Below are 20,467 nucleotides of genomic sequence, written 5' to 3'. Positions count from 1 at the left end.
ACTTTTAGCATTTTTGTGTACAAAATATTGTATTCTAGGTGATTTTCAGGCCTTCTGATCAATTCCAACTGGCATCCCTTTTAAAGGATTTTTTAAAAAATAATCTCAATGCTACATGTATGTTTGCATAAGCTCTGACAGTTAGATATGCATCTTAATTGGAGAATGAAATGAATATTGTAGAAAACTTATAGGTTAATGAAATATATTGTCTCTTTCAATTATATGTTGATTTAAACAGCTTTGAAGATGTTGAAAAAAGAAGCTTATTTGCAATAAATTGCAAATTTTGATTGCAAAATGACATTTAATGCAGTCCACATATCAATTTTTAGGGCAACAATTTAGCCAGGTCAACACTTATGTACATTATGGGTGCATACGTTTAAGAATAAGTAACCCCTTATTCAATATGGTGGAACTTTTTTTCAAGGCTGTCTACAGCAATGTCCTTTGGCAGTAATGTTCATCAACCTATGGGCAGGATTCTGTGCAAAAATGAAATCGATTTGTTTACGGATGAGTGAGCACGCATCAAAGTGAGAAAATGTGTATTTTCAATGTCACAGACTCATTTTAAAGGGTAATAAGGTGAATATTGGGGGCAAATACGGTTTCAAATGTGACTTTAATTGCTGTTGTTTTTATCATCCATCATTTCTATCACCACACACTTACCGAACTTAACATTTTCATGGTTGAGCGAGCACATTCAAAAACTTAGGAATGAATACTCTTTATACTGCACAACTATTATTTTCCGAACAATTTCTCATGATCAGTTTAATTTATGGACAAATCAGTGGTGGATCCAGAATTTAAAAATGGAGGAGGGGCCTATAATCGGGGGAGCCACTAACATTTTCAAATTTTAATATGACCTTACAAGTTGTAGAGGATACTACCAAAAACCCATATGATGATACGTCACAATACAGGGGCCGCGGAACGGTTTTCAAAGTGTGGGGAAGGGGCTGAGCCAAGGGGGGGGGGGGGGAGGGGGGGCTGACCATGCAAAAAATCACAATCGTATGGTCATTTTTACATTTTTGTACATGATTTTAGAAAAAAAGTGCCCCCCGCACCCCCGCTTCCACGGCCCCTGCGATATTGTGCTCAACCATGAACATACGATGTCAAAATTGTGTGTGGAGTGGCTAAATGGTGGATATCAAGACGGCTTAACACCATAAAATTCACCTAAAAACAACTTTTGCCCAACTTTGTATTTGCACAATCTGAAAAACGACTCTTGTGACTTTCAAAAATTGTCATTTTTAATTCAATCTTTAATTACTACTGCATGACTCAACCGATCAATCTCATTTTTCCCCAGGAGTTGCTTAATGAGTGTAGAAAACCACCTACGAAATATCATATCTAGAAAAAACTCCGTTCAAAAGTTACAGCAATTTGATTTAGGGGGGATTTACTTTTTTTGTTGTGTGTATATATTATATATATATATATGTGTGTGTGTGTGTGTGTGTATGTGTATATAATTCATATAGGCATTATAGGGTTCAGTAAAAAAAAAATTCAATTTTGTGAGAAATTGATTTTTTATTGCGTATTTACCATAATTTTATGATTTGCAGGCCCGGTTTGCAGGAAAGCTGCTTCCATATGACGTCACAAACAAATAATCGAAATGCTATAACTTTTTTTGATGGATTTTTTCCCAACCCTTCGATAATATTTTTATTATTTTTCTGCTATTTTACAAAAACTTTTTGTCAGGATGAACTTCCCCTTTAAATCTCAATATCGTGTCGGATGGTGGCGTATATATGCAAACAATATTAAAGGTCAAATCCACCTCAGAAAAATGTTGATTTGAATCAATAGAGAAAAATCAGACAAGCACAATGCTGAAGATTTCATCAAAATCGGATGTAAAATAAGAAAGTATGACATTTCAAAGTTTCGCTTATTTTTAACAAAATAGTTATAATTATGAACGAGCCAGTTACAGCCAAATGAGAGAGTTGATGATGTCACTCACTCACTATTTCTTTTGTTTTTTTATTGCTTGAATTATACAATATTTCAGTTTTTATGAATTTGATGAATAAGACCTCCTTGCCTGAAGCACAAAATGTTAAAATAATGGAATTCTATGCACGTGTTCAGGGAGGAATGAAACTTCATTTCACATGACAATGACGAGAAAATCAAAATATTTCAGGGGCGGTATTATGAAAACCGTGTTAGCATAAAAACGGTGTTAGCTAACACGATTGGTATTCTGAAAATCGTGTTAGCATGAAAAACACGTGGTTCAAGTTGAAACACCGCGCAGGTCATGAAATACGCAGAGCGCAACCCCCATACGCGGTGTTAGGGAGGAAGATAACACGAAATTTGGTATTCTGAAAATGGTGTTAGCTAAAATTTTGTTCAAAGATAACACGAACATTTAACACTGCATTCAGGAGAGGTTAAGTTGGGATGACGATGGCTGCACTTTTTTTAGCAGAGGCAAACGTCAAAAAGAACATAAACGGACATATAGCTATCGTCTGGCAGAATATACCGTAATTTTCTTTCATTTTTCCAGCTTTATTTTCATCTATACTTTTCTCTCTACTAACAATGACTAAACAACAATTTCTTTGGAATTTCCTGTGAAAATAAACTTCAAATGCATCTTTAATTTGTGTTAATTAAAATCACCATCATAAATGCTCATGAGTTATTTATATAGTTACTTTTTGCCATAATATAAAAAAAAGAGAGGAGAGGAAGAAAATTCAAAACGTCTTAAAAAGAACTCACAAACAGAAATAAAGAATAGAATTGGCGATTGGGGAACTCTTCTATAATATTAATAATTTTCCTCCTTTTTCAATCGTTATATAATTCCAATAATTACACTTTTTTAAAAAAAAATTTCACTCTCAATGCTTCTGGGTTATCTTTAATTCATTTATCCCGCCAGTGAATCTATATGCTTCGGATTTTTTTTTCTTGGGGGGGGGGGGGGGCTGATCGCTGTACGCATCAAATTTTAATAAAGAAAAAAATAATTTTTGTATGTTTGATATTTATATGTCAGGATTAATTTTTCTTAAAGTGCTTTTCATGCTTTTCTAAATTTACATTGCATATTTATTTTTTCAAGTTCTTAAAATTACTAGGGGCATGTATGAATTATGCTTGCCCCCATATTGTAGGGGCAATCGTCCCCTGCCTGCTCCACAATCGATCGAGGCCTCTGTCTCCTGTCATAATTTTGTATCCATGCTCTCTGAAATAATTCATTCTTAATTGTCACAATCGCCCATCCCCATATCGCCTCTTTCTTGCTCTATCTTTTATTTAGCTGTATGCGCTTTCAAAAATGATGTCACAATGCAGGTTTCGTGTAAGATCGTATCTCTGTGTGTCACCGAGCGCGCACTCCCCTTTTCCCTGAAAATTTTGCGCGATTTGTTTCTTTAACAGCGCATTTGATTGGATTACATAGATGCAGAGTGGGAGGAGCCGAAGATAACACGAAATGAGATAACACGCAGATAACACGGTTTTCAGAATACCGATTTGGGGGTATGTTAGGGGTGTGTTAAATCAGAGAGATAACACGATATTTAACACGAAAGTTAACACGATTTTCAGAATACCGCCCCAGATTTCAAACAATAAAAAACAAAAGAAATAGTGTGTGAATGACATCATCGACTCTCTCATTTGGATGTAGCTGGCTCGTTCATATAACTGTTTTTGTGAAATGAAGCAAAATTCTGAAATGTCATAACTTATTTTACATCCGATTTTGATGAAATTTTCAGTGTAATGCTTCTTGATTTTTTCTCTTTTTATTCAAATCAAGTTTTTTGTTGGGGTGGACTTGTCCTTTAAGTTACGCCCCCTCCCCCTCTTCCCAACTGCACTAATACATGCTTGCATGGTATAAGCATGGACCTATTATTGATATTTGTGATAGGTCCATGGTATAAGCAAGGGACGTGGCAACAGAGCGTGGAAATTCAATTTAAATTTAACCCGTTATGCTCATTTCGCTTTTAAAGAATCTTCAAATTTACCCTGATATTAAACAGAAGAGGTTGATCAAAAACTTGACATCCATTTACATTTTTCTGTTTTCTTTAGTTTAATGATTAAGAGAAAATATTAAGTTCACGAAATCCCTGGCATTAAATATTCATTGTTTAGTAATAATTAGCGACATTGGCAAATGTTTACCATTACGAGTGGTACAAAATCTAATCTGGTGCGTTTATCTTTGTTACAAAGATCCAGATTCTTTTGAGAATTTCTTCCTCATTTTCCCCCTTTTTATTTTGCAATGTCTACTAAAAGTCCACTCTTGGAGGTGAAAAAATTTTCATTAAAATCAAGTGGATGAATATGTTACATGAACATATAATACAAATATTTTACCCTGCTGATTTCTATGAAAATAAAGTTTCCTAAAATAAAAGGGGCGCGAAAGAAAGCAAGTGGGTGAGCTTTAAAATCGTGTGCCATTTGAAAAGGCCTATCTTAAAAAAAACTTTTATGAATTAAACTATCAAATTCACCTTCAAATAGAGCGAAGACTTTGTCTCTCTATTCTCTTTTATTTACATTTTTTTTTCTTTACCTTTTCCCCTTTTTTCGGTGGTTGTGCCACCAGCCTTCAAAGTGCCCCCGTTAATCATTCCTATTTCCTCCTAGATGCACCATTGTTAACAAATCAATGTACCTTAAAGGGAAACGAAACCTTTGGAAGTATAGGCTTGTGTAGAAACAGAAAAATCAAAGAATAAGAACAAAGAAAGTTTGAGAAAAAAATATTGTAATCACTAATGCCATGGAGATCCTCCCATTGGCAATGCGACAAGGATGTGTGATTGTCAGATCTTGGGACTGAAATTCCCAGTCTGGTAATAGATTTGGTTCTGTTTGAAACGAAAGTAGTTACCACTTGCAATAATCACACAATCATTCAATATCTATATATGTAACAAATTTAATTCAGAGCGACCAGCTCTATAAATGTACATATAGTTAAAGAAATTGAACAATCAGAATTAAATCATGAATCACATGCATATCATCATAACATCAAACTGTATTTAGCAGTTAGCATCAGCATGAATAATATTAACCTATACTGAATATGTTGCAATATGTATCTAATGAGAGTGATTTATTTAATCAAGGCCTAATAATTTGGCATCCAAACGTGACAATATTTTTGGCTATTAATTCCACCAATTAAGTTTCATCAAAAGAGGGTTTATACTTGGATGAATACCTACACTGGACCGTAGTATATCTAATCTGGTTATAATTTATATAGTTCAGAATAAGGACCCCTTCGACATCGTCAATGACTATCGTTGGTCCGATGAATATAGTCGTCTAAGAGCGAGCTGCCGTGGCTTCGACGACGCGAAGTAATTAAAGCGAGGGAACTCTCGACGAAAAGCCAGTCCAGATTCGCGGACGAAATGATGAGGGCTGAGAGCGACAGTACGAAGATTGCTACGATGAATCACAAGTCACGAACTCTGAGTTCGAGGATGAAGTACGAGCCCAGCTCGTCCAGTTCTTTGGAACAGTCGTGCCTGGTGAGATGAGGGCAGATGTGGTGGCTTTACCTGGCCTGTGCTGCCTGGATCCAGCCTGCCAACGATGGGGATTAAGACTCAGCTGTGCCTGCACTACACTGCCTGCACTACACAGCCTGCAACATTCACCCAAAGTAATGGCCTACGAGAACCACACCCTCACACTCCGAGTTAAGACCAAATGTGGAAGGGTCTTCCTCTCCCGAGAATCAAACGATTTCTGATTTGCTTTTACTCAAACACCACTCCATCTTGACTCTCACAAAGACAAAGTCATTAACATTCTCAATATTCCTCTGCTTTACTCTTCCACGCTGAACATATCCAATTAAAACTACTTAACTATCCAAGCTTTAATTTCACCTATTCAAAACTCCCATCTCAAACATTCTCAACAATCTTTTCCTCTCATACATAAAAACAAACATCTATAGAATTTTAGAGCCCCATTGAACTTAACTAAATATATCAAGTTAAATGACCCAATGCTCATGACCTAAGCTTGTCAAGAAGTCAAAGTAAAATTCTAATCCTTACACCCCAGCGGGTTTGATCACTTACTTAAAGATACAGTTGATTGACTCTGGGACTATGACAAGAGTCAACCACCCAAATTCCTTTTATATATACAAGCTGAATGGTTACTAGGGGTTAACACTAAATAGACTTACAGTCGCATTGTGACAGTGATGTCACATGTGAACAACTTTCCCTTTGATGGACTATAAAATAATACCCCCAAAATTCATCTTTTTTGCTTTTTCTTTTGGTGATACAAACTCTTTGTTCATGATGTATTACATGCCCTCCTATATAGACAGAACACATGATCTACTGATATAGATGTGATAAAAGAGGCAGTTTGATAATAATAATAATAATAATATAGGATATTTATATTGCGCACATATCCACCTTGTTAGGTGCTCAAGGCGCTCCTATATTACCCGGCTAAGCTAGGCGTTTAAGTGAAACATACTAAAGTAATGGGGAAAGTTGGTCACAAGTAACATCACACCATAGAGATATATATTAATTAGCGTTATTAGTATACATCTCTATACAACACACATCTTTGTCGCGTTGCCAATGTGAGAATCTCCATAGCATTAGTGATCGCAATATTCAAACTCTCATAACTTTCTCATTATTTGTCCGATTTTTCTCAAACTTTCGTTGATCTGTTTCTTTGATTTTTCTTTTTTTTCACACAAGCTATTTTCTTCCAAATGTTTCATTCTCTTTTCATGAACTCTATTTTCATTTTCGGACTATCGAACAGATTTAGGGCCTGTCTGCAATTTGGTTCGTTTCGAAATATCGAACCTTCGGAATTATTTGAGCATGTATTTTATGTTCACTGCTCTTTCCGATGGTATAAACGTTAAATGTTGTTCTTGAATCCAAATCAGATTGATACACGTCTACTAAATTCCAAATCGCACACACGCACATCATCACCCACAAACTTAAACACGCCCACAGTCGCACACGCAAACACATCTATATCCACACTGTTTTCTCACGAATTTGTAAACGTGATAATCGTGAAAACTTGAAAATGGTGTCTGTCTTTAAAATGTCAACATGGATGGCGAATAAAGATCCGAGAATAATGAAATTCACAATCGTGAGTTGATCATTATGAATGATTTTTATTATTCAAATACAAATGTTTAGATGTAGATCGTTTAAATATTTTCCAATATTGGCTGGAATGCATTGAGCAAACAAAGCCTAGGAATTCGAAGCATTGTTAACGTACGCCATCCCACGGCTTTGTTTGGCCAGTATGTTCCGGCGCCCACTAATATCCTTGAAAATTGTATAGATCATAATTATTTCAGATTTTGTGACAAGCTAGTGCAATATTGAATTCAGCGAGTACATTGTAGGTGCAAATATTCTGATTAGACAGAGATTTCGAGGTTCAATCCATTGTTAATAGAGATTGAAACCCTTGGAACAATCTAGATTGCGTTAAAACAGAAAGAAATGAAAATAGAGGTCAATGAAAGTTTGAGAATTATTGGAGAAATAAGAAAGTCATGTGCAATTGAATTCTGAAATCGCTAGTGTTATGGACATCTTCCCCTGCTAATGCGACAAAGAGGTGTGATATTACACTTGTATAACTTGCTAATAACTCGCTTTTATACTTATTTACTTAAATTCTCACTTATACCGAGCTTATTTTGTAGATAAGGGCTCCATAACCACAAAACTGTTTTATTACTTGTCCACTAGTTTGATCATATTCTTTGATTTGTCTGTTTTCACACAAGATTACTTGTTCCAAGGGTTTTATTCTCCTTTAACACGGAATTGATCACCCACCTATTCTTTGTACAATCTCAAAATGCCGAATTGATTTCTGCAAAATTAGACATTGTTTTGTTCTATCAAATCGAATTTTTTTCAAAATTAAATCTACATGATTTTACATTGAAACACCCAAAGTCCTACTATATACTATTGCAAACAATGGCACACGTGCAACATTTTCCATCCAGCTTCCAGAATAGACGTTAGTGTATAATATCAGCCTTCATTATGAAAAGAAATTACGTTGCACTGACAATGCATGAAGACACACACACACACACGAATTTAAATGAATAATGAACAAACTACAACCGGGTGGCACCAGAGCATTGTGTTAGGGGGTGATCATGTGCCTCACAGGTGCGGACTTCCCCTTTTCCCCCAATTATAACAAAATTTTGCATTATTGATATTTATAGATAAACTGTTTAACCCGTTGCCTACTGGGACAGCGTGGGTGTTGTACAGTCCCATTATTCAGTAGTCAATAGGTTAATATATAATTTTTTCCCCTTTTATTATGTCGCCAGTCCGTTACTTTCTTTACACTTTTTAAAGATATTTCTAAGTCATAGGGGTCATTGCCTCTATCCCACCGCCGAGGTACCACCCAGGCTATACAAGAGATTGTTGTTTTTTTATGAAATAGAATAAATATAAAGTAAGTGTTCAACACTTATTCCAGTTAAGACCATACTATCATCACTAAATCCTTCTTAATAATGTTACATCATACCAAAATTATATAGTATTGACAGAGTGAAATAACACCAACAAACCGATTAAAATAAGAATGTGCGAAATAAACTCTCGCCTAATGAAACAAATGCAGATTTATGTATCAATGTAAATTAAAACTGTATGATCGAAATCACATAAAAAGTAGAGGTTCACCTATGAACTTGAATTATATATTATGATTAAAAAGCAACACACATGTTTATCTAAAATTTCACTCATGCTATTAAAACATTTTGTAGGAGGTCGGGAGGATAAACATATTTTGTTTTAGTGTTAATCTTCGAATTACAAAGTAAGCGATCGTTAATGAGTATACATTCTGCGTAATATGCAAACACTATTTTACTTAAATTTCAGAGGTAAAACTTGATCAGGGGCGGATCCAGCTTTCGCCAATAGGGGGGGGGGGGGCGAAAAATATTTTCAGCAACATTTCTCTCGATTGGCCGCCATAATTCTATTTTTGTTGGTTTTTCAGGGGGTAGTCCTAACCAAAGACTGAAGGTTTAAGTATATGTTAGTTTTTATTGTTATAAACAAGATAAGGTATCTCATGTGGTCTTAATGTATAATGCGAGCGCGAAGCGCGAGCAAAAAATTATTTGATATTTTATGTCCTTAGAACTGAAGATTCTGAACAAAGATAAGTATCCAACTAAACAATGCGAGCGCGAAGCGCGAGTCGAAATTTTATTACAGTAACGTGATAATTAAGGGACTCAATTAGGACTGTTTTTAGTGATTAATGAAGAGGATACAAGTATCGCCAATTAAATAATGAGAGTGATATTCCGACCTGAAAACTGGACGGTCTAAGCGCGTTTTTATTTAAAATGAAAGAACAAGCTTGTGTGTCTCAAACAATCTAATGCAAGCGCGAAGCACGAGCTTATTTTTTTTATATACTCACATGATACAGGAGCATTTTGACAAATTTTGGAAAGAATTTCCAAAGAGGATAGGTATCTCACAAATAAAACAATGCGAGCGCGCAGCGCGAGCTGAAAATTTTGATATAACAATTTGTGTAAATCAAACAAAATAATGAAAGCTTGATGTGTGAGCTAAAATATTGTATGCAAATTGATTTCAGAACTGGATATATGAAGTGCCATTTAATCCTCTTGAATGGGATTCATTACACAGGCAATGCGAGCGCGATGCCCGAGCGAATTGTTTTATATCAAGTCTATTTTCCAATTCTTCCCCTTATCTTTTTCTTCTTTCCTTTCGGGGTCGGGCCGGCCGTTACGAGGCTGTAAATTACACATCATGGGTATAATAGCTCTTTCTTACTTTTCTTCCTGCTTTTCGTAGTTTCTATCAAGATAAAGAATACACTTTTTTCTGCAGGTTGTCAAAAAATGGGGGGGGGGGGCGGGGCCGGCTCGGCCCCCTCCTGGATCTGCGCCTGTTGATCGTAGATAAACAGCGTGGTTGATGGAATTAAAATGTAAGCCAAGCTTCAGTACTTGATTAAGTTCTCCATGAGATATTTTTGGCCGTACGTTTGTTGTTGTTGTTGTTGTTTTTACTTCAATTGGGGCAAAAGTAGCTTTAAGAACATAAGTACCGTTTTATTAGTGATTTTTTTCCTTGTCCCCTGCAAAAAGGTAAGTAGCCCAATGGAAAAGAGCAATGTCTGTTTTCATGGGTTAACATGTCACGGTATTTTGATACTCCAAAATTTAACTTTTTATGTTTTTATTGGTACCTGGGGAATAAAATCTATCAATTTGTCAATCCATATCCTTTCAGCGAGGGAGTGAAGCATCAATGTCAAATGCATTTTGATTTTCTTTTCATTTAACTTTATAAATGATTTGCTTTATATTTAAAATGAATTCCAAGTGACAATTGCAGTTAAAAATTAGTATAAAAAAGAAAATGGACAAGGGGTGGGGTAGCTATATACCCCACGTTCCCAACTGCGTACGGCCATAATTATAGGGTTATAGTGATACACCTGGGTTCGATGTAAAATATTATCATTAGAATGATATCGTGACCAAACATATTCATGCACAACATGATATTGATTTAAATAAAAACTGGACTTTGTAGTTTGTTGTCTCCATAGCAACACAACCGAGCCGACGTCTAGGCAAATAACTGAAGCACACTGACGACTGCAGCCAGAAGAAGAATGCCAAATCCTGTTGAGAGCTTTACGGCTATATGATAAAAATTCAAAGAATAAATAAAGATAATTTTATTAGCGCACAAAGTTTCATGACATTAATGTTATGAGAATTGAAACCCGAAATGGCTTATTTCAAATGGGGACATGACATTATCAGCTAACATACTGTACTGTCATGACAGCATTTTATATGCATATATTTTTTTTATACATTGCTAATCTTTATTGTCAATATTCACTTTATCAGACTTTGCTTGATAAAATATTAGGCGTGGTGCTCATAAACTTTACTATATTTATTCAGAAATTATTATTTTTAGAAGTCCTTTTCTGCAGTATTTCGATATGAAAAATTCAGATGATACGAAAGGAAAAAAAAATGTCAGTAGTTATTTAGCCGCTCTTCTGTAAATTCCCTCAACAATTCACAATAGCAGGAACAGGAGAGCGTTTCTTCACCATTTTTGTCCTACAAGTTGTAGAATCTGATAACTTTTCTTGATCTTTATTGACAAGAGAGCATAAAAAATACTGTCAAAGAAAACATCTGACAAGTCCTGTCATGAAATTTTCCCCATTTTTTTTTATTCTCTTCCTTTTTAAAATGCATAATTTGTTCAAATTCGGGAACGACGCATGCTGTGCTAGTAGGGAAACTAAATGTAACGTTATTTTTTTTAATCAAATTAATATATTTATACAACACACACCTCTGAGAGTTCATTTAATTTCCTTTTCTTTTCCTTTCATTCTCTCTCTTATTTACTACTTAAATAATCATCAGGGTGGGGGTCGCACCATACATTATATTCTAGAAGAAAATTACTCTGAACTTTCCACTTAAAGATAAGTGCACACCAACATAATGCCATTGAACTCATAAATATCAGTGTGGCGGGGCTATTAGTGGTCGGCTGGGTGTGCCTCTCGTCTTTGAAAAAAGGATCGTCGGTTCGAATCCTAACCGTGGCGTAACTTTCTCTCACAAGAAATTTATCCACAAGGGAATACATATATAATGCACTCAATCCTGGGGAGGAGAATGTGTATTAATATTCATAATGTATGTTTGATTTGTATTTGCTTGTAATGTTGATAATGGAAATGGAAAATAAAACTTGAACTTGAACTATCCGGCAGAATCTTGAATTCAACAAGTACTGGAAGCACCAGATGGAGCTAGAACCGTATATAATTTGCGCCTTAAATCAACAAGCATGATAAATGGCGATTTTTTTTCTGTGGGGGGGTTGTTTTACAAAAAGGGTATATGCAACTATTATCTATTAAAAAGAGAGTTCACGTGAACATATATCACCTCGATTCGACGTGTATTCTTGTTATTTCATAAAAACATGATTCATGATATTTGCACACAATCTCGAGATCTCAATAAATATTGCCATGAGATCAATCTTTAGGGAGTGGTTTGGATCAAAATCAGATGCTGACATAGTGTAAATGTCAATATTGTTTTTCTTTTTACTATGGCATCGTGCCAAATGGTAAATAGTTTTTTATCTGAACTTTTAGTCATCAAGGAAATATGCAGATATTTGATCATGGTCGTTCATATAGAAAAGGGGTTAATTTTCATTGGGTAAAGTAGGAAGTACGTTTAAAAATAATTTCAGCGAATTTTGTGATTTTATTGGAGTTTTATCCAAAAGAATAACACATTCAACTTGTTCTTTCATCTTGACTTATTATTGTTATCAAAGGGTTCTCCGGTCTGAACATGAATACATCTAAATAGAGTATAATTCGCTGAACAAACTGCTGAAAATTTCATCAAAATATGATAAGAAATAACGAAGTTATTGAATTCTAAATGAATTCTAAATGTCGTGTCCCTCCTTTCCTTTTTCATATGTTATAATATAAATCACAATTATTCCATATTCCAAACATGTGTGTATGATGAGTCTCCCTTGTAACAGAATAAGTTGCAGTGAGGAATATCTCATGCATAAAGTGACTTGCGGCTCATTTTTTTTCCTTCTTGACAGAATTTGAATAAATATGATTTCATAAAATAAAATACAAAAGGAAACTTGAGAATATGACATCATCAGTTTGCTCATTTAATATTTAAGACATACATAGAAATTTCACTGAAATACTGCATATTTCAAAGTGTCATAAGGTCGATAGTCCTTGTCCGACTTTGTTAAAGATTTTCAGTGTTTTGTCTGTCTGACTTTTCTTCATAATTATGTTCATCATTTTGAGAATAGTTGGTGCTTTTTTCTTAAATGATATTATTACCATTTCCGCACTGCATTAACATTCGTGTCAAAACAGACCTATTGTTTTTAGCCCAGATAATTTTTGAGGCCGAATGCTAACAATGTACATCACAGGTCAAAAGAAGCGAAATGTCAAAGTTGTCGTGTACCTATTTTTCAATTTTTGATTATGATACCTGGTTCTCACTGTCATGCGATCCCTTACAAACGCCATGATTGGTCCTTTGTTACTGATTGCGAAAAAAAATTGAGCCATTCATTTTCTTTTCGCGATCAGTACGATTGGCACAACGGATCTGATAGATCTTATATGATCTGATACGATTACTTTAAGAGTAAGACCGCCGTTTCAATAACCCCGTGGGTTTGATATGTATCTTACCATCTGCAGTGGTCATTTCAGTAGTTGTAGTATTGGTAACTGTGGTAAAGAAAATGGAATGTGGTAAGCTATAGTGGTTTGAATCCAAAATCATAAGCAGTTACACACATCCTCCTGCACATTCCCACATATACATTAATATTGTATTCGACTTTCCTTTGATTATTTTGTTCATTATATATATATTCAATATATATATATATATATATATATATATATATATATATATATATATATTATAGATCTTCTTCAGAACTTATATATATATATACATGTACAGTGCGTATGAAAAAAAATTACACTTAGAAAATGTCCTGTAAAATTATACATTTGTAATATCCAGAAGATTTTTCCACACTTTAACTTTGGTACAGATCCATTTAAGCAAATTACGATATAACTGTCGAAAAATATTTCCGTTTGAGTGGGTACCACTTACTTTTGAAAAGTAAGCGAAAGATGATTTGCGCAGAACTTTGAAATAGTTCTGCGAATAAAAGTAGATCTAAATCATGAAGAACGTGTTGAATTTAGCAAGTAAAATTGATTTGAAGATATCTTTTACCTTTTTAACTTGTTTCCTTGCCCAAAACACTACGAAGAATGCATTGCGCCCCACCCCACTCTCCCACACACAGAGGCCATCGTTGCGATATTTGATTTACACTGAGCTGTGATTTACATGAAATGGTTCAGGCTTGATTTTCATTTTGTTAATCATTGTCAAGCTTGGGAAAGGAGTGGAGAAACAAGTATTAAATGAAAAATGAAATGTAAAGCCACTTTAAATGATAAAAACTTAGTGAAAAAATGCTAGAGATGTCTGATGTAAACTTTTGTTCAGACTTAGTTATGTGCTGAGATCCATCTGGCACAAAAAAGGTAAAGGTTGTGCTTACTAAGTGTTGAAATTTCAATTAGGTGGCAAAATTGTCACAAAATGCTTGAATGTATCCATTTACTACAATTGACAAAAAGTGCAATGGGAAATGGATGAGAATGTTTCGCAGGGTAAGTTTGATTTCCCCCTTTCCCCTTGACACAGTGTGAAAAGGAGAATTTCTGCACACACAGATTTCTGCGAGCTTTACAAAAATGGACAGTGCTCACTCAAGTGTAACATTCTGTCAAAACTTTTACTTTCATTGGATAGATGAGACCCAAACCCAAGATTATATGTGAAAAAATTACCCACATGTATATTTTTTAATTCCAAGGCCTTTTTCAAAGTGTAAACTTTTTTGATACGTACTGTATATATATATATATATATATATATATATATATATATATATATATATATATATATATATATATATATATATATATATATATATATACATATATATATATATATATTGTAAAGAAATGGATGAAGAGAACAATGGTAGGCGTAGCTTAAATCAAGGTTCCCCAGAGCTATCTACCCTTTGGAAAAATTGGTGATGCCGAAAAATATCTCTGCCGGGAATATATATATATATATATATATATATATATATATATATATATATATATATACAGTGCGTATCCAAAAAAAGTTTACACTTAGAAAAAGTCATGTAAAATTATACATTTGTAATATCCTGAAGATTTTTTCTCATTTTCACATTGGTACAGATCCATTTAAGCAAATGACGATATTACCATGGAGCTGATATTACTGTCGAAAAATATTTCCGCTCGAGTGAGCACCACTTACTTTTAAAAGTTAGTGAAAAATATTTGCGCAGAACTTTGAAATAGTTATGCGAATAAAAGTAGACCTTAATCATGAAGAACACATGGAATTTAGCTAGTAAAATTGATTTGAAGATATCTTTTACCTTTTTAACTTGTTTCCTTGCCCAAAACACTTCGAAGAGTGCATTGCGCCCCACCCCACTCTCCCACACACCGAGAGCCATCGTGACGATATTTGCTTTACACTGAACCGTGATTTACATGAAATAGCTTAGGCTTGATTTTCATTTTGTCAACCATTGTCAAGCTTGGGAAAGGAGTGGAGAAACAAGTATTAAATGAAAAATGAAATGTGAAGCCACTTTAAATGATAGAAACTTAGTGAAAAAATGCTGGAGATGTCTGATATAAACTTTTGTTCAAGTTCAGTTATGTCCTCAGATCCAGCTGGCACAAAAAAGGGTAAAGGTTGTGCTTACTAAGTGCTGAAATTTCAATTTGGGTAGCAAAATTGTTACAAAATGCTTGAATGTATCCGTTTTATTTCAGTTGACTAAGGGTGCAAGGGAAATGTGTGAGAAATGTTTCGCAGGGTAAGTTTGATTTCGCCCTTTCTCCTTGACACAGCGTGAAAACAAGCATTTCTGCGCAAACAGATTTCTGCGAACGTTACAAAAATGGACAATGCTCCCTGTAACATTCTGTCAAAACTTTTACTTTCATTGGATAGATGAGACCCAAACCCAAGATTATATGTGAAAAAATTACCCACATGTTGTATATTTTTTGATTCCCAGGGCTTTTTCAAAGTGTAAACTTTTTTTTGATACGCACTGTATATATATATCTAACCCCTCAAAACAAGTTCTGCAACTCAATGTTGAGGAATGATATTTATTTTTGTTACTGAGGTATGAAAAATGAAACTGGTATCACAATTCCTCTTTACAATTATGTGCCATCAGCTAGGATTATGTAATCATGGAATGTGCATTTATTCTTAATATAGGGAAACGTGAAATATATTCAGTGAAATATATGTATATACATATATATTCAGTGAAATATTACAAATATTACAAAATGAATTGTTTTCTATAACCAGAGTCTCCATTTCTATAGAATTTCGACCATGCAGGCGGTTGACAGTGAATGCTTTGCAAAAGTGTCAGTGGTCAAGGGTGCTATTGTTAATAAATGAGATGTGCTTGAACTGTTGAATGCTATTCGGGGAGTCAATGATGAAGGGTGTTTCAGATGAAAACTGTAAAATATGAAATTTTTGCTTTGTTTAGTGCTTGCTTGGAGTGAAAGCTTTCATTAAAATTCAGTAACAATGAAACTAATATCTTATTTAAATGACAAGGTTTAACATTATTCCAAACACATTCAATTCATTGCGCTAATGAGAATATACACAATGTGTGGACTTTCAGGCATCAATGCATGATCAACATCACTTAAACTCGGTCCATCCTCGAAAACAATGGGATATTCGCTATTGGAAAGAACGAAATTTGCAACATTTGATTTTTTTTTACTTTGCTGCATATTTATCATGTCTGCGCATTATTTGATAACATTAGCATTACAAAATAATGACACATGATTGTAAAGATGAATATTCACGCTTTCCAATGATACCACTTTTACATGATGATAGCACACTAAAAATAGAGGGAAGCTCGATCGAGCTTAAAAATCGAGACTTTCGACCTGAAAACTGGTAAGGACGTTTGAAATAAACAGCACGGTAAACAAGCGCGAAGCGCAAGCTGATTTTTTTTTCTGATTTAGAACTATAAGCAGGACTTCGAAGCAATGTAACCATGAAGACTATGGGCATAGAACTCGCAATCATAAACACAATGGGTATCTAATAAAACAATTTTTTACATTGTTAATCAAAATCGGACAGTCTTTGTAATAATGAAAGGGATGGATATCAATGTATGTTGCGAGCGCGAATCGCGAATTTTTTTTATATTTCGACTTGAAATTCAAACATTTTTACACGTTTTTATATAAAGAAAAAAAAAAGATGCAGCATCTGTAATTGACAAGCTGTGTATCTTAAAGGTCAAGTCCATCCCATAAAAATGTTGATTTGAATCAATAGAGAAAAATCAAACAAGCATAATGCTGAAAACTTTATCAAAATCGGATGTAAAGTAAGAAAGTTATGACATTTTAAAGTTTCGCTTATTTTTCATAGAACAGTTATATGCACAACTTAGTAACATGCAAATGAGAGAGTCGATGATGTCCATTACTCACTATTTCTTTTGTTTTCAATTGTATGAATTATACAATATTTCAATTTTTACAGATTTGACAATATAGACCAACTTGACTGAACCATAAAATGTTAAACAATGGTGATCCACTTGTTCAGGAAGGAACAAAACTCAATTCACATGACAAGGGGAAGAAAATCAGAATATTTCATAATCATGTAATAAAATATAAAATAAATAGTGAGTGTGTGACATCATCAGTCCCCTCATTTGCCTACCAACCAGGATGTGAATAACTGTTTGGGGAAATTAAGCGAAACTTAAAAATGTCATAACTTTCTTATTTTATATCCAATTTTGATGAAATTTTCAGTGTTTTGCTTGTTGGGTTTTTCTCTTTTTATTCAAATCATTTTTTTGTTGGGATAGAATAGTCCTTTATTGAATATAATGAGAGCGCTAATTAAAGGGGGTATCTCACTGGGCTTGAAACTAGTTCGCGACTACAAATTTTGCTAGTTGCAGAGACGTCTCCGCGACATCTCTGAGACGTCTCATGAAAATTACAGAGTCTCCGAGGAGTCGCAAGAAGATTAAACATGTTTAATATTTTTGGAGACTGTTTCTAGTCTCCGCGAAGTCTCCGCGACGTCTCCGAGAAGTCTCCATCAGTTGCTGCGACGTCTCGGAGACTAATGATATCCGCGACTGCTGAGACGTCGCCGCGATGTCTCAGAGACGTCTCAGAGACATCGCGAAGACCTGCTGGAGACCAAAAAAAAATTATAATACATTGCGGAGACGTCTCCGCGACACTTCTTCACACTGTTTGACCCACTTCAGAAACCACGTGACTGAACGCGTGCTGAGTTCTTGACTGTCTGGTGTCAGAAATACGAATGATATATATACATGTAGCTGTAGACCTAAGTGTATATAGGCAGGAGGAAGTCTCGGATACGTCTCAGCGACGTCTCAGCAACCTTTCGGAGACCCTGGCAAACTACCAGCCAAGTCACCGCGACTGCCCGGAAACATCTCGGAGACGTCGCCGAGACTGCCTGAAACGTCTCGGAGACTCGCTTGCAATTAAGAAATGTCTCAAGGACGTCGCAGCGACTACTTGGAGACTTTCCCGCAACATCGCCGCGACTGTCGGGCTAGTGCTTGTCACCTGCTCTGGAGACGTCTCTGAGACAACGCAGAGACGTATCCTTGGTGAGAGCGCAAGCCATTTTTGTTTCCGAGACGTCTCCGCGACTGCAGCAACTGATAAGTTGGAGACTGTCGCGGTGACGTCTCCGTTGGTGAGATAGGGCCTTGAGCGCGAGCTGAAATTTTTGAAAGACCTATTCTGACCCGAAAGGGTACATGTATTTTCAAGCACTGTCCAATATGAAGTAAAAATTGGGAAAGGATATGAATCTCACTAAAAATGTTTTTTAATAATTTGACCTTTAGCCTGGACATTCTATTCACTCTCTGTAGAATAGCGCAAGCTGACAATTTTTGATATCTTGACTTAAAACTTAACATTTTCACACGAGTAATTGAACAAACAGCGGGCATTAAGCGCGAGCTGAAATTTTGACATACCAACCAGAAAGGGAAATATTAAGAACTGCCAAATATGAAGGGAGATTGTGGAGAGGATATCGATCTCACTTAATATATGATACGAGCGCGAAGCGCAAGCTTAAATCTTTTTGAGATTTAGAACCGCCCTGCGCTTGCATAACAGAAAAATCATAATTTTTTCCAACATCTCAGACTTAACTTCGTTTACCCTGTCCCCTCCTCTCTCTGATTCTACTCCTTCCTTATGTTTTTCTTTCATTTTCATTTTGTCAGTTGTACTGGTAAAGTTATTATTTTTTCCATCGAGGCTTCGCCCCTCGAGAATAATAGCAATGTCAGTCCAACCCCGGACGAATAATATTTGTATACTATACTTTCTCAAAGCCTGATATATTTGTATCTCACATTTACAATATTTTTTTGAAGCATAAAGTTGAAAGATTGCAAAAGTCTCATCAAACGTTTGAATTTGACAACACTATATGCATGTTTTACTATCAAATACCTTTTCATTTAACTGCAGATGTCAACATGAGGTGGTTTCAGTTCAAAATAGTGAACAGAATTATTTATATGGAAGATGCTTTGTTACGATTTCAATTAGTTACATATGACTTATGTACTTTTTGTGATAATAATGAAGAAACTATTATGCATATTTTTTGTTCTTGTGCCCACACAAACGAAATATGGTCTCAACTTGAAATTTGGTTTTCTCGCAACAACGTCAATTAGATATGTATCTTACCATCTGCAGTGGTCATTTCAGTAGTTGTAGTATTGGAAACTGTGGTAAAGAAAATGGAAAGTGGTAAGCTATAGTGGTTTGAATCCAAAATTATAGGCAGTTACACACACACACACCCACCCATACCACCCCCATATTACGAACAACGCGGTTGTCCCTTCGTAACTGATTGCGATAGAATCTGAACCATTCAAGTTTTTCTATACGATCAATACAATTGCTGTCAATGTCGACCGATCTAATACGATCATTATAGTTACTCCACGAGTAAGACGACCGTTTCAATCTTGGCGCGGAATATGACAGTGGGAACCAGGTAAAACCCCGTGGGTTTGATATATCTTACCATCTGCAGTGGTCATATCAGTAGCTGTGGTAAAGAAAATAGAAAGTACGAAGCTGTAGTGGTTTGAATCCAAAATCATACGTAATTACACACATACACACGCACACACCACTTCCACCCTTACACATACCTTCACGCACACATATAATTATAATGATAATAATGATATATGATAAAAATACATTTCATGAAACGTTGGAATATTTTTTTTTAATTATTGAAAATCCCCGTGTAACGTATACTAGTACTCGATTCACCTTAACGTCACTCATTTTTACCTACTAAATCCATTGTTCTGCATAACATCGATTTTCCTCATTTCGCTTTTGGCAGATAATGATGATGATAATGACAATGATAGTAATAATAATATCAATGATGATAATATTTAATCTTTAAACTATAAATAATAAGAGTATCGATAGTAATCATAATCCAGACTTTTTGGGGATCTGT

The 20,467-nt window shown here is 35.0% G+C and overlaps 1 long non-coding RNA gene across 2 annotated transcripts; it reads right to left on the bottom strand.

The window, feature by feature from the left end:
* Positions 1 to 10,531: 10,531 nt before the first annotated feature.
* On the bottom strand, positions 10,532 to 20,027 carry LOC121406328. 2 transcript variants are annotated; one of them, XR_005968773.1, is made up of 3 exons: positions 20,012 to 20,027; positions 13,420 to 13,458; positions 10,532 to 10,819 (listed from the first exon to the last, which is right to left on the bottom strand). It is a non-coding gene; the product is annotated as an uncharacterized LOC121406328 (long non-coding RNA). The 2 variants fall into 2 exon arrangements; XR_005968772.1 differs by lacking the exon at positions 20,012 to 20,027 and adding an exon at positions 19,666 to 19,701.
* Between the last annotated feature and the right edge of the window lie 440 nt (positions 20,028 to 20,467).

The sequence above is a fragment of the Lytechinus variegatus genome, chromosome 1 (genome assembly GCF_018143015.1).
Source record: "Lytechinus variegatus isolate NC3 chromosome 1, Lvar_3.0, whole genome shotgun sequence".
In the NCBI taxonomy this organism is placed as follows: domain Eukaryota; kingdom Metazoa; phylum Echinodermata; class Echinoidea; order Temnopleuroida; family Toxopneustidae; genus Lytechinus; species Lytechinus variegatus.
The sequence above is the reverse complement of the archived record's forward strand: the minus strand, read 5'-3'. Positions and strand labels throughout refer to the sequence as shown.